We start from the raw sequence: 16,829 nt of genomic DNA on the forward strand, positions 1-16,829 counted from the left end.
AGAGGCCCGTGCCCAGCAGTTAGACAGTATATAATACAGGGCTGATATGATATATTTTATAATAATAATGTTTAGAATCACGTATGGCAGGTTGGTGCACAAATTGTCTTGGTGGTTCTAGGTTACTGTATCGCCTACGCTTAATGATAAGTGATGGATCATAAAATATCAAAGACAATATTGGTTCTTGATGAACTGGTTATATTGCAGTAGTATTACTGTATTAGAGAAAACTATCCCAGGTACACTACTCTAGTTTTTAAATATTTTTATAATCGTTGAAATAGCAGGACTATAAATCGTAAACTTTTTTTTACAGACACGACAAAGTAATTCCACTACATCTGATGATAAGTGGAAGTGGTGGAGTCCAAAAAGAGTATGGTAATCTAACGAGGGATGATTACCCCCCGCCAGTCAACACAATAAGTGGGTCAATTTGAAAAATCCCTATTCGATTTCTTTAAGGTTTTATGAATGAAACATTGCTTACTCAGCAACACATTCCCATTTTACAATAATTCTGGCGTAAAACCTGGCGTCACTGGGTGGTTCAGTAGAATCGAATTACACCTGAATAATTTACTAAAGTTTTATGATTCTATCTTTGAAAACATAACAATATTCGTTCGTTTGATGGAATGAACGGCAGTGGATAGATAAAAGCTTTAACTTAATATAAAGAGTACTCGTAAAGTTTCACAAAGCACGTTAAGTATTCACTTTATGAATTCATTTTGTTTGTTTTTTGTTTATTTGAAAAATATTCCAGACAAAGGCAGTTTAAATGTAAAATCTATTTGTAGTAGAGAAAACGTAAATTATTTTAGTAATCATTTTTAAATTATTGTGTCTGCTTGAATTAATTCCCAAAAAGGATGTATGGCAGATGTTTGAAAAAAATCTATCCAGTGTTTGTTGAACCTTTAGCGGCGTCAAGGTTTGACGCCGCTGTAGAGGAACAGATGGTTACGTTCCTCTATGTAAGGGGAAGATTCCCAGTCAGGCAGATGTTGCTTGTAACCGTCCGCGGCCCCTCCGACGGTTCCCATTCGGAGGTGGTATATATGCAACGCGTCGCTCAAATTGAGCAAGCGTAATCCAGGATCGTCTGTCGCCATCTTGCGTGATTGCTATGCGATAAATCTATATTTGATATACTATAGTTGATTCAATACCACATCGGTCTTCTCGAAGTTCCGCTGATGTTGACGAGATGACGGTATGTATACTAATTGTACCGATACAAACCTTTTCCACAAAAGGGATGAGGACAGGTAAATGGAAAAGCCTGTCTGAGTGAAAGTACGACGAAAATCATCGATGTCTTGTCGACCCTTAAGATAATAAGTTGGCTTTTGTTTGACTCTCTATTGCTTGCCATTATTCAATTGGTAGTTGATCTAGAATTCCTAAATTACCATCAAGTCAATTCTTGCTTTTGTAGAGCTACGATAAAAAATGCATTTCCCGTTCGACCGAATCACATCCGACATCCATGATCCACTAGCTTTTAGATGGGACTGACGATCCGATTTTCCAGTTCAGAGGATTTGCATAAATGCATCGAGGGGTACAAGCGCTGCGCGTCGCAAGCGCCATAAGCGCTGACTGAATAATACATGCGCTCTCGAGCAAGCCCCGTTGAATTATTAACTTTAAAGGTTAAATGTAGTCGTTATAGCTTAGTGAAGACGCGATGCATTGCCGAGGAGTTCTTATGTTCAAATCCGGAGAACATTAACGACTGCAACCTGTGCAATAGCTCAGTAAAGTTTACAAAGGAAAACATCTTGAAAACTTCATAAAACGTATATAAAAATGTAAAGAACATTGAAGGTAAGTGAAGTCTACCAACACACGTTAGATCAGATAAATATAATATACCTAATTCTAATAAAATTGCTGTTCTGAATGATATTATAATCGTAACACTGATGATGTAGCTACGATGTACCATAAGAAGCAATAAATATTATTATTTTCGAATTACCATATCATGGTTCATCATAATGGGAGTACATCTCTTAATATAATTTATATACATAACCGTCCTTATCCGATAAGATAGAAAATAGTGGATTGACGAGGAACATAACTTTAAAATATAATATTAAAATAATATTTTCGAAGACTAACTTAATAATAATATACTACAAAAACTATCTCGTTCTCAATTTTGTTATGAGTGTTTAAATACTATTTGTCACTTTCTCTCTTAGGTCAAAGGCTTCAGAAAAAAATACGGTATAATATTTGTCAATTAGTAAATACATTATTATAGTAGACTGACATCTTTTCTCCTCTTACCTCCAAAATCCCAGCCGGAGTTGGCTTATTATAGTCTATGTATTTGTAATTTTATAGTTTCCTATGAAAAGAATAAGTATTCATGCTATCTACGTCACTATAAGCCCTGATCCACCCCGACGAAGCAATACGGGATTTCAAATCCACAAGAGCTGAAATACATAAAGTACATTCCATTATACAGTTCCAATTAAATTCCATTGTGACACAAACTAGTCTGGAAGAAACCTTTGTACTCTCGATAGATCTGTTGTACTCTCGATAGATCTGTTGTACTCTGCGGGTTTTCTGCAGGTAATAACGCATTATCGATATCTTTCATATTACAGTTCGTGAAATTAATCTTTTGTTAACGGAGGCGTAACTGGTACATCCACTTTCCGTCGTATATATTCCGTCCTATGCGATAGCGGAGAAGCCTATGGTCATATCGGGCACAAATTCTATACTCCGGGCTGATACGGAGCAGAAAAACACAAATATCACTTTGTCCAACCCGGGATTCGAGCCCAGGACCTCAGAGCGTTGGCGTACCACATATGGAGTACATCTACGCCACCGAGGCAAACAATATACATTAATAAGTTTTTGACGCCACCCCAACGGTCTACGTTTTAAAAAGGAGCAGAATAATAAATTTATTAGAATTCTTTAAATTTCGATAATTCGGTTCAAGTAATTGAATACGAAAGAGCTTGATTAGAATTTTAAAATTCAATCCAAAGTTTTATTCCATTAATTTCGGTGGTACTTGGGTATTACTTATTTTAATTAAAAATATGAAGATGTTTAAGTTTCAATTAAATTTTGAAATGCAGTTTTAGGGTAGGTACAAATTTTTTTTAGGTTATAGGTAGTAGGTTTAGTGGTAAGTTTTACCAACAACGACATATGTGGGACACGCTTTCATCAATACTTGAATAGAATGCAATAGATTGCAATATGTAAGTAGGTATATACGCTCGTAGTATTCTTATCTATCCCTCCGCCTCACAAGAGTGATGAAACATTATCCTCTTCCAGCCAATCTAATTCTCGCAGACACTTCACGTCACTCAAAAAAGCCACAAATAAAAAGTATCAAAACTCCCTTCTTACAGAAAGTTACTTTATGCATTGAGCTGTCAGTATAACTTGATACTTGAGGCATTAAATCGCGCATAAATGAAAGAATATAAACAAGGGTCCTCTTTAGGAGGCGGAGGGGGAGGCTGACGGTGGATGGGGGGTTCACAGCCTCGCTGCCCGAATACCCGTATTACAACAATACGCAATGTATAATGTAATATGAATTGTAACATAGTTACAATTTTACAGAGGGTTTAAAAAATAATAAAATCAGCCATGTTTTACTACACGTGACTTCTTCTTTTTTTATCATGTTGGCCTAATCCGTGCTGATAAACTATAGATTTAATTATTATCTTTTTTTATTTATTACTTCCGAATGCAGATGTGCTATCAGTCCACCTGATGGTAAACGCTTACCGTTGCCCATGAAAGTCGGCACTGCGATGGGTACAGCCAAGCCGCCGCCTACCGTGAAAAACTGTTTTTAAACGACGTTTGAAAAAGGACAAGTCATAACACCGAGAAACACCGTGGGAGGAAGTTCATTCTAAAGCGTACAAGTTCGTGGTAAAAATAATCTCTGAAAACACAAGTGCTGGCAGATGGCGGCACCTACGTCATGGTCAAACATGTGAAGCCGCTATTTTGCGAGACTGTAGGTAAATTTATTGCATTAAATGATCGAACAAAAATATTATCCAGACTTTGTCCTAAATCTTTCTTTCTTTCTAAAAAGGGCTATCGAAGCAAGCCATCTGTCATCATTTGCTTGTGGAACACAACGAACAAACAATCTCCCGCGGCATCAGCGTGTATAATACATCGCAACGAGGAATTAAATTATCTTTTGATATTAAACATTTAGCTTGGGGCCCGGCCGAGTGCGCCCGACGGCAGGAAGAGCTTGTAATATAAAGGCTTAGAATTAGCTTGCATTATGCTGGTGCATGTAGCTATTGTATGTCTTTGGAAAACCGTATATTAACTCGATCCGGATTTTCGTAGTCTCATGTAAAGCCGACATAGTCTAGAGACTATAGACTTATCAGTAAATGCGCAGTCGCTGCCAACTTGTTGCTCTACACGCGACACAAAATAGCAGCATTGAGTTGACAATATTTAGATTTAATATTGTATCTATTATAAATAACAAAATACTATCATTCTGTAAGAAAACGAAATACTAAAACCTCGTTGCTGCAATTTTGTATTGTGTCATGTGCAACAAGTTAAGAATGTACGTGGCACCTAAAATGTTGTCCACAGACCAATGTGATTCGACTCAATACACACCAAAAGACTTGCTTAAACCACTCGAAACATAAACCCCGAAAAGCCGATGGAAATTCAAGGCTCGTTGGCACAGATCCGACGCGCCCCTAACAAGAATGTGGGACGTACCGCGCTCGCTCCCTGACCCCGAAACAGCGCGTAACATCACAGAGATATCTTATAACTAACATAGAATACATAAACTTAAAATAAATGACGAGTCTATAAGAGATATTTTTGACTTATACGTAAGTCCTCGTTTGTTCATATCACAGTTAGCGAGAAACTAGAAAGTATTAGATAAGTGATTGACATGACTGACTAATTGATCACTAGCATGATACTAAATACCCGAAGTCAAGTGTAGTCTCATAACCGTACCTTGTTTTTGGTGGTATTGTATGTAACGGAAATTAGGAGACTTGACGTCTAACGCTACATGGAGACTGCAGTACTTTATTCCTCAAACCCATGTAAGTGTTCTCATGTTTATAACTTATTGAACTTACCATCAAGAAAATTAATGTATACTGTTATTTAAAATTAAATAAAATGCCTCATACTAAATTCACTTATAATTTAAACGAATAATTATCAATTATTACAAAATTATATGACATATACACACCAATACGCTGAGTATTAACATAAACACCAATCAAATTCCAACCCCAAACGCTAGCTTTATAGTTGGATTTGCATCAATCAGAGCGTTGACCTCGTGGCGACGTTAAAATAAAGCCGGCCTGTTGAAGCCGCTGTGATTGATTAGGGCATTGGGCGGCCGATTTATGGGTAGGGTTGAGCCCCGGCCAGAGCCAGGCTATAGCTCATAACCGCCTGCGCCTGCACGGCTTTGAATAACAGCCGGCAACGTATAGCCCCGACGGTGGGGTAGCTTTCTATATTAGCTTTGTGAATCGTTTTATGATTGATTGGAAAAATTTGCGTTTTATTGATTCAATATTTCGATTTGTAGTATTTAATTGGTAGCCAACATAAAATTGTTGGCTGAAGACGGTTTTAAAATTTTATACATTCACCTGTATATTTTTAATTAAAATTAGTAGGTACCTACATTAATCCGACAAAAACCTAAAGGTTTGTCATCAACGAGGGCTCTACGAATTAATCCGATAATGACAGGACTTGAATATAAAGAATCTTCAAAATGGATATGTCTGCCTTTATTTCTATATCTAGATAAATACAAACAATACATAATAAAGTTCTATTACTCAAAAAAAGTTACCCTAAGCTGAGTTTTCGTATAATAACATCTTATAATTGAAATTCGCAAAGAATCCCTATAATGTATTAACACGCAAAGGTAAAATCTACAAGATGGTTTATTTAATGTGTCTACTTAACGCTTTATTATAAGTTCCAGCCTTCAACACTCCGGTTATTCACATGGTTTATTCGAAATCTATTTCAACGTTATAGTCAAGAAATGTTAATTAGGAAAATAGAAGTTTTTAAGTAAAGTTGTCCGCCTTGATGCGAACATAATACATTTATATTGCTAATGAATATTAATCTTATATCTCTAATTATTGGTCAGCGTTGCTACTAATAAGGTAATGTGACCGCAGTAAATCCGCTCCTAAGAACCACCATCTATGTACATGTTTTTTTTTTGTGTTGTAGCGCAATAAAAACTTTTTAACAAAAAATTTAAACCGCCTTCAAAAACCATTAAAAACAAAAAAAAACAATTAAGCATTACCTAAGGTCAGTCGGGGCAAGTGCGCCGACGGGGTAAGTGCACCTACCCTAAAAAAATCGAAAACTATTGATGTTATACAATTACCGCAATCTTATATCTATGCTACTAACTGAAATACAGTTCCACTAAAAACATAAATGGCTATGTTCATTTTAATACGATTTATTCGCCATTTTATTTTAAGTGTCATTTAGACCTGTAAACAGAGATGACCCCGTGAAAGATAACATCAAATATTTCAAGATATTTAACATATTTCTGTAAACCAGTAAGGTGAATACATAGTTTAAACCTTTTATTTTAACTTCCTGCCTGAATTTTATTTATATATACTAAAATAAAGGATTTTTAGCAATGCGAAAAAATGTACTTAAATAATGTCGAGTATGGCCAGTGCGCAACAGTTAATAGTCGTATGGCGCACTTGCCCCTGATCCATATATAACCAACCTTTTTGAGAATAAGTTTTACTAATATGAATTATTATTATAAAAATGTAATACTTAACAGCAGAATTTTTTGTACTCAAGGTATTTTGTTTCGAGCCGACTTAAATAAAAGGGCGTATTAGTTAATTCGTTTTTACAAAAGAAAAACTGAAATACCTTGGTCTAGAGCAATTTTACGTGAATAGGTTCCAACTGTTCGATCAGGCACGTTATCTGGATATAATGCAGCTAAAACATATCAAATGTCATAAGGCCAAATTCTAAGTAATTGAGTTATGACGCATTCGAAATTGTTAATTTCTACATTTTTGTATGTTATTTTAGTTTTTAGAAATAAAATGGATTTTATATTAGGGCTACCATTTTTTTATTCAAACATATCCGCACACAAAACTCTAATATAGCAAAAATCTTATATAGCAAAAAAAAATCTAAAATGTTTTGAAGCCCTGATTTACATATATATGGCGCACTTACCCCGAATTTGATTTGACAGCCATAGTTTGTTATAATATTGAGTGTTTTCTTTATAATGCTTCATATTGGCGTTTTTTTTACACAGGCGCACTTACCCCATTTCCGGAGGCAAGTGCGCCTACTACCATTTTTTTTTACTTTGAGCAAAATATTATTAATTTATGGTCCGATTTCCTTGAATGACTTTAGGTTGTTATCACAAAATACCAAATATTCTTAAATTAATAAAATTACATTCTTAAGTCAGCACAAAAAGAAATTATTTTGCATTGAATCCAGCTATGAAAATTTTATGGCGCACTTCCCCCGACTCACCTTATATACTGGTTACCAATTTTAGAGTCAAAAAACCTTTTAATCAACAGTCTAAACCCGTTTCTAATTGATCAGAAAATTTAAAAGCTCTTCTCTACAAAGCGTTCTACGATAGATATTTCTCCAATTTTCACCGAAAAATTCTAGAGAACATTGCCAGTACAAACATTGATCTTAAATGTAGACATGTGTGTGTTAGTGGCGTAAACAAACAGAACTTTTATGAAAAAATAATGTTTTCGTTGGCCCTTGCAAATATTTGAGGGACATAATATGGGACGCTCACACATCACTAAGTTGGGCCGGGATCTTTACCGCCGGCGTTCGACATGGAGATTTGGACAAGAAAAAATATTGGACTATGCTAAGCTGTCTGCTGATTTAATACATTTTATAAAAGATGGTGAGCAGATCAATTCCATTACAGTAATTCTTATTTACGTTTTGAGCAGATTATTATAAAGGTATTTATGAGTTAAAAAAGCGGTGGTAACCTAGTTGGTTGTGGAACTGCCGAGACGAATACCCGCAGGTTCAAAACCCAAGGGCACACACCTCTGACTTTTCTAAAATTATGTGTGTATTCTTTGTGAATCATCGCTTGCTTTAACGGTGATGGAAAATATCGTGAGGAAACCTGCACACCTGAGAAGTTCTCTATAGGAATTTCGAAGGTGTGTGAAGTCTACCAATCCGCACTAGGCCATCTTGGTGGACTATGGCCTAATCCCTTTCAGTAATAGAGGAGGCCCGTGCCCAACAGTGGGACAGTAAATACAGGGCTGATATTATTATTTACGAGTTGGAATAAACTTACTATACTTTTTCACAAACAAGGTGCAGATGTAGTGTATCGGCCGGTATCCGATCGGAAGGCGCGGTATCGGCCGCGGCGACAGCGCGTTTATCCGCTGGATTACTCTATTAAATATGAGCGGGAATGTGGGTCAGCGTGGCTTGGATCGCTTCCTGCCATACTATGTAGGTTATCGGAATATGTTTCTGGGAAAATGCCTGGAAACACTTAACAGACTAATTTTGCCATTTTAGTGGTTTTGGGAATAGTTATTGTGAGACAAGGTAATTATTTTGTTCTCTAAAAGCCTAGAGACAATACAAAAGTTTGCTATTGGCTTTCAGGGAGATAATGGTACGTTCATTTTATAAATTACAAGTCTCTTAAAACAGTCGCCAAGCAATAATGAAAAGGAATGTATTTATAGGGAAATCGAAACTTTTTGGTGTTCTAGAAAACAATATAATACATAGTGATTTCTTAAGTTTACGCGAACGTTAGACATTAAAATTGAACTATTTTTGGACGAATATAATACATGTCTTTATATTTTATTGAATATAACCCTAATAAAGTAAAGAGACAGGTATTGAATAAAAAAATATTCAATAAAAATACCCAAACGAATATTTTACCGGAATATATTTCTTAGCTTCCTCTATTTTATTAAAGAGCTGTTGATCTCTTCGTAAACACCACTAATAGAAAATGAAGCTACAGAATCTCCGATTCCCGTAGGCTATATATTATTAATTGTCCGCCCCCCGTGACTCCGAAGGCTGCAGTCTTCAAACGTCGGGAGAAAATTAAAGTATAAAAACATTTTTTTTTTTTTAATTTTAATATATATTATTATTTAAGTTACAAAGAAGTTTTATCGCAGTCGGAATCCCGAACAAAAGCCAATATACATCAAACACATTGAAAAAGTCCAATCTGCCGTATGAATATTTTAACGTTCCGTGGTTTTTCATTCTCAAATGAAGCCGATACAATTGGCACTGAATAAACCCAAATTGCTGCAGTAAATTTTATGTCACGTTATTTAAATCTCATTTATGCTGCCTCCATGGCGCGGTGGGGAGTGATCGGCTGTGGAACGATAGATCACAGGTTCGATTTTAGTATTAAAATAACAGTTTGTACATAGTTTGTTTTCAATCAAGAAAATGTGAGTTTGAAACTCTATTGTAGTAGATAAATTCGACAATATAATTGTATCTCTACGACTCAGGATTATATAGTCCGGGATACAATGAAGATTACCTCGTGTCAATTTGTTTTTTTTCTTAATAGAATTAAAACAAAAAAAATTAATGTATACTTACTTTGTATTTTATGTACCATTCCCACTCTGTGTATTACTGGTGTTAGGAATGCTAGCTAGCAGTATTGTATTATCCCCGACAATGATATGTCCCTATTTTTTATACAATTTAATGTCTATAGATCGTATATAAACATAAAAAGTACAGTCGAATACTTTTTTAAAGTCGGAAAAAAATAGATTTGAACCCGTATGGAATATGTGCTATGAAATTTTAAATGCATTCAATAAAATTATCTGATGGTTTTTCAAAAGTCAGGAAACCGGCAAAGCTAATAAGTTCCGAGAATTCCGTTCGTTCCATACGGGCACTAAAGGGGGATAATTAAAACCGATCTGTCGAAGTATATTCGATTCCCGCAATTTGGACGTAAAAGCGCAGCGAGTAATATTGATATTCGGTCTGTTTTCATAGAGTAGTCAGTAACTGAACAGATCGGTCACTTCATTAATATTAATATTTCATTAGCATTCACATGGCGAAAAGCGACGATAGCCTAGTTGGTTGTGGAACGGACTGCTGAGACGAATGCCCGCAGGTGGAAATCCCAAGGGCACACACCTCTGACTTTTCTAAAATTATGGGCGTATTCTTTGTGAATTATCGCTTGCTTTAACGGTGAAGGAAAACATTGTGAGGAAACCTGAATACCTGATAAGTTTTCTATTGGAATTTAGTGAAGTCTACTAATCCGCATTAGGCCAGCGTGGTGGACTAAGGCCTAATCCCTCTCAATAATAGAGGAGGCCCGTGCCCAGCAGTGGGACGGTATACAAAACAGGGCTGATATTATTACTTTATTCACATAGCTAGAGATACTACTATGGTTACAGCGCCGTTTTTAAGAGAAGAAAGTTGTTGTACCAGTACTTATTCTACTCCTAAGTGTGATTGTAAAATAAGCTTTACGAAGTTGTAGTGAATCTGTATTCGTTTATATTACCCGTTGGTAATACCAATCACTTAGCGAAATAAAACTTTCCCATCCTTGATACAGCTGCACCTTAGAACGGATCTTATTTTTAACCCCCGACAGAAAAAGAGGTGTGCTATAAGTTTAAAGTATGAATATATATGTTTGTGGTGTGGTCGTACAATTAGTATATACACTGCCATCTCATCAACATCACCGGAACTAAAAATGAATATTGACAATTAGGAAATAATGCTCAATAATCACACTAGATGGCGACAGATGATTCTGACTTACGGTGGCAGAATTTGCGCGATGCGCAGTACACATACCGCCTATATGTACCACCTCCGAATAGGAACCGTCGGAGGAGCCGCGGCTGATCAGACGCAATATTTGACTGGAAATCTTCCCTTCCATAAAAGAACGCAATCATCTGTGTCTCTACAGCGGCGACTACCTATACACACCGCTAAAATGACATCATAGCTCTCAAACCAATGATTCGATTTTGAAAAAGTATATATTTTTATTTGACATTGATTGAAGGATTTAAATGCTTACTGGAGTCACTTCTTACCAGTAGAAATAGATAAAACATTATAACAAGAAAATTTTCCAAGACCTATCTAAAATGTCGTCGGAAAATCCACTTTAACGCTGTTTTACGTTGAGATTTAATTTATGCAGTGCAGCCGACATTAGTCTGCCGGTGGACACGAGAGGAAACTCATTTGTCGCGAACTTGTAATGTACACAGCCTGTTGTGAGCTCGCGTCTGCACACGAATGCGTCGAGGAACCAACATTTATCACTCTATACTGTCATATGTATTTTCATAAGAGTTCCTTCCTCGTTCTTTGCCGGTGGAAACTGCTTTACGTACTCGTGAAAAAAAAATGACTGAATCTAAACTATGTTTAATATATTAAATAAATTATTCTATTTTATTTCGATATTGATAAAATGTTTATACAATAAACTGTAAGAGAAGTGTTTTTTGTGGTATCTTGGCTGTGAACGATAGCAACACCAAAATTATGAGTAACAAATACCACGCTGTACTATTAGTGGCCGCCCGTAAATAAGCTAGAATGTTCTTCAAAGCGAAATATAATAGTACTTGCACATTATTGCTTAGAAGTGGATATCAACTATTCCATGGTACCTACTAAGCACATAAGAGAGACGTTTAGTAATCTGTACACATCACCATCGATAATTATCCGTCTTGAAGGCTGAATACATCCCGATTTCTCAAAAAGGCTACTAACTTATTATGTACAGTCAGCCACAAAATAAGTTGAACAATTATAAGACGACAAAACGTTCTACATTTCAACATCAATTGAAATGTTCTATTTTCTTTACCTAAAGTCAACCCTTTGAAGTGTATCTTGCAATAAAAACGATTATTGATAAAAACACATTGTAGCCAGTGTAACTACTGAACATAATAAGACTTAACATCTCGTGCAGGATGTTGAACGGAGTGGTATACCAAACAATACTTTATAATTCAAGGTGTTAGATAGAGGTTTTACTGTTTATGAGCGGTCGTATCGCTTACCACCAGGCGAACGGCAAGCTCATCTCGTCTCTCAAAGCAATAAAAAAAACACTAACTTTTAAAAGCGATTTGAAAATTCGAATTTGTTCAGCTACTTTTGTGGTTGACTGTACATAAGCTAATAAAATATTCGCATACGTTTTACCTCTAATCGTACATATCATAATGTTCAGTGACACAATCAGTAAAGTAAACGTAAACAAAAAGTTTGGCAAAGGAAAAACATAAAAATAACTGTTCAAATAGGCCGATACTGCCCCGACGGGCATTGTGTCGCTAAATTTCTAATCTCATTACGTCATATATCAGCATGATGCATGGCGCGGCAATATCACGCACACGCGCACACGCACCACACGCTTACGCGCAGGGCTGCCACTTACACATGATATTATAAATCTTACTTCTTATCTTATCGTATCTACTTAATATTATAATTACGAGTTTGTGCAAATGTTTGAATGTTTGTTAGAAGTCAACGTAACAACTAGATGGTTTTAGATAGTTTAGCACAAGGGTGACCATGTCCTGGATAAATAGGCTATTTTTTATCCCAGTTTATCATTTTTTTTTAAATAGATGGCGTCCTACCTATGCCGGTTTAACTCACTACAAGATTTTAGGTACTTTTGTAGTGGGAAAGGCTTTTCCGCGAACAACACCTAGAATATAATACTTATACTAGCCCTATATTATATACTGCCCACTAGTAAGCATGAGCCTCCTCTACTGTTAAGAGGGATTAGTATAAATTAGAAGTCTTTACATACACTCTAAATTATTATGGAGTACTTACAGGTATGTACGTTTCCTCACGACGTTTTCCTTTACCGTTAAGGCAAACGATAGTTGATAAACAATACAATCGAAATTTCAGTGTGTGGCTTTGATCTTGAACATGCAGAGATTCCAATTATCGTTCATTCCCGACTAGACTATCTACGTATAGTAATGATTTTATTTAACTTGATGCTTTTGTGTAATATGTTTACGTTTTGGAAATATAGAAGGAAAGTGTCCGTTTCTACATTTAACAAAACAAACAAATCCTCAAACGAGACACTTGTTTCAACTTCTATATTAACTCAAATTCCCTTTTCAGGGGTTCATAGAGATGCATCACACTCAGATTTCGCCGGCGATATTATTTCCCATATAATAGATACTCCGGGTTAGTTCTGACCATCTTCGAACAGAAATACCTATATTACTTTACCCCACCTAGAGATCGAACCCAAAACTTCGTTATGACATTCGTACCGTACACGCCACAGCTCCGCTAACGAAGCTGTCATTTATCCACATATTCCTAGTACATGACGGTAATAATATTATACTGTCATATAATAGATGGTTTTAAATTATACTTTGCCTCAAACGTTTCTGTACCAGATCAGCTTAAATAATAAAATAATAATATTCATTATAAATAACCCTGAATCACATAAAACCTCAAAGCTTAGAAATAACTAAACTAAATGAAGTAGAAACTGTAAAGGAATTTTCGTTATATTTCTAGAATAGAAAATGATTAAAACTGTTAAACACCCGCCTTCCGAGAACAGTGACGACAGCCCTCAAAAGCTTCTTGGAAATATTTCATGCGGCTCCTACAGAACTCCCCGTCGACTCTGCCACTCTGGTAAACAGACGCTCAATTTCACTTTCATTATTTCTAACAAAATTTTCAATTAAACATTATTCTGAGAGACCTAACCTAACCTAACCTTAACTTCAGCAAACTCTTAGCTTTATGTAACAGTACACGTAAGACTCACATTATATATTGATTTATCGATACCGCATCCAGTCGCTGTAGTCCGTGTTTCTCGGTTTGCGATGTTTTTGTGCTTGCGACAAATTTAAGTTGTGTCTACCCGCTTTTGTATTTTGATGCATCGTCTGTTGTACGCTCGCAAAATTGTTGTTATAATGTAATTTCTCAGTGCGTGAATTAATTTGTAATACTTAATGAGAAGTAAAGTATTCTAAACCCAAAAAAAATCCATGTTTGTTCATGAAGGGTGGTGATCCTTTCCAAATGACCCACTTACTAGCAACCCACTCCTATAAAAACAGTCACCTGACTTAAAATTGATGCATAGAGGTTTAAATTACTTCTGAATTCTAACTAATAATTTGACGTGACAACCCTAAGGCGGAGTACTGACCCCACGCACTCATTGTGCTGTTTATTTCAACGTTATATTTTTGGGATAAAGTTGGTTTTAGCTTGTCGGAGCACGCAAAGAAGTTAGAGGGAATGTTTTGTCGCAAAACAATGTATTGTTTCATGTGACGGCCAAATGAATAGTTACTCTCATAACACAGGGAACATCATTAGATTTTTATTAGTTTGTTTACAAAGTTGTAATAAACGTTATGGCTTCTGTTTGGGGGAATTTGGAGATCTTTACTGAACACATACAAGGAAGTCGGATTAGGATTTAAGTAAATTACATAAGTAATATTCATTCATAAGAATCATTTAAATCATAGGTATACCCAACAGCAAAATAATTAAGATATGTAGTGTTAGTATTAAACCCCTAATAAAGTTTATTATTATATGTTTAACCAGTTATTCATTATTTTCTCACTACTGCTTTACGTTAAATAAGACACCGATTAGGTTAATATCCTATTAAAAAATATTGATAACAGCTTCATAAAATGCGTACTAACTTGGTCACGTCATCACAAAAAATTTTTTAAAATAAAATTAATTTAAATAAAATGCAGCTCATTTCAGGCACAGAATACCTATGATATTATTGAAATATATTCATATTGACATTGGATCTAAATGCACAAATAAAACCTCTATTCTGTGATCAAGGACTGTACTAGAAGTAAATTAAACTAAATTTAGACCAGCAAGTTCTTGTAGAAATAAATTGCGCGTGAACTTCTCGATGCGTTTACAATAGCGGTAATACCTTTAAGCTTTAAAATTTACAGAAATTTTCCATCATAGCTAATATGGTAAAAAAAAATTTAGATATCATTTTTCCAAGTTTTTTTTGCTAATCTCTACCTTTTATTAAATTTCGTACAATATACTTGCGTAGTGCCAGTAGGTGTGACTCTTGCTGTATATAAACGCAATGGGCATCGATCGTACACTTGACCCAGCGCGTCGCAACCGCTCGCGACACTCAAATATTAATAATGCTTATTGTAGCCGCGTTGCTCATTAGTGATTTAAGATCTCTATTTGTACCTAGAGTCTAGATTCGCTTAGTAATATTCAGGAGCACACTCAGTGATATTTCACAGGTAATTGTGTTAGCTTTATTAGTTTTTATAGGCTATGTTGTACTGTGATTATGTTTCATAGCATGCATTGCAAATTATTTATTGTAGCATGAAGTCAGTATTATGTAATAAGGGAACAAAAATAACAAACTCTACTGTTTCATATAATTTATAAATGACGTATATCATCATAAATATCATGATTGAGTTAATAAGATGTTTCATAAAGAAAACCGATGCCACACAATATTTAAAACTTCCCTAGCCTGCATTTATATTATTTAAATAAGAAAATTGATATTTTTTCAGGATGAAATCTCATCATTTGCTATGAAGTAAGTCATATTTATTTCAGTGTTTAATAAAAAATACTATTTTTCCACGATGTCGAAATCTCATCACGTGGTAAGTCTTATTTATTTCAACGTATTTAATACCAAATAACCACGATACCATAAGGAATCTTTTACAATCTCTCATCCCGCAAATCAATATGTTTCTCTATAATCTCTGTTTAATAGCTGAACTAAAATTGAGAAAACTTGACTTAAATATTGCTCCACTTCATACCTTAATGAATTATGTTTCTCATCAAAAACCTACAAGAAGCCATGACGTTTAGTTCATTAAGTTAAACTGTAAAGAGTGAAGTTCAAAGTCCTGTCATGTAACATCGTTAGCGGGAGCGTGTAGCGCGCCGCTGAAAATGTTGCAGCGGAAGGCAATTACTCCGATATCGTAAACGCTTGCATACTCGCACTGCCGCCAACCACAACCTCGTAACGCTTTAACCTTTTACAAAAAAAACCCTCAGCACTATAGAGGTACGATTTTTTTAAAATATTCAAGTACGAATAAGGCGTCACGCATAAGATGAGATGTTTTATATACGTGATACAAAATGGCGGAAAGGAACTATCGATATTTCATTTTCCTTCATTTACTATGAAACAGATATACAGATGATTATCTTATGAAACCCTTTAAATACTTGTTGATTTAGTTCACGTAATAGATGGAATTCAACTGGATTCAAAAATTTGTTGTCTTATTATTGAAATTGGTAAAAAGGCTTTTCCACTCTGTTTATTAAGTTAATTATTATCACCCCGTACATATTGCAATGTATTTACAACGTTTAGAGGTAAAATCTTATAATGTATCCAAAATGCCAAATGAGCTGCAATAAATTTAGATTTATAGAAAAAAGTGTCAATAAATACTTAAATACCGATATTTTACCCTTTCACATGACATTTTAAAAATCATTTTTTTTCTGTAAATCTATCCAATGCCAGGTTTTGTCGTGGAACAATCGCGCCGCCTCCGAGCTAAGCCACT

Source organism: Manduca sexta, chromosome 22 (assembly GCF_014839805.1).
Source record: "Manduca sexta isolate Smith_Timp_Sample1 chromosome 22, JHU_Msex_v1.0, whole genome shotgun sequence".
Classification (NCBI taxonomy): Eukaryota; Metazoa; Arthropoda; class Insecta; order Lepidoptera; family Sphingidae; genus Manduca; species Manduca sexta.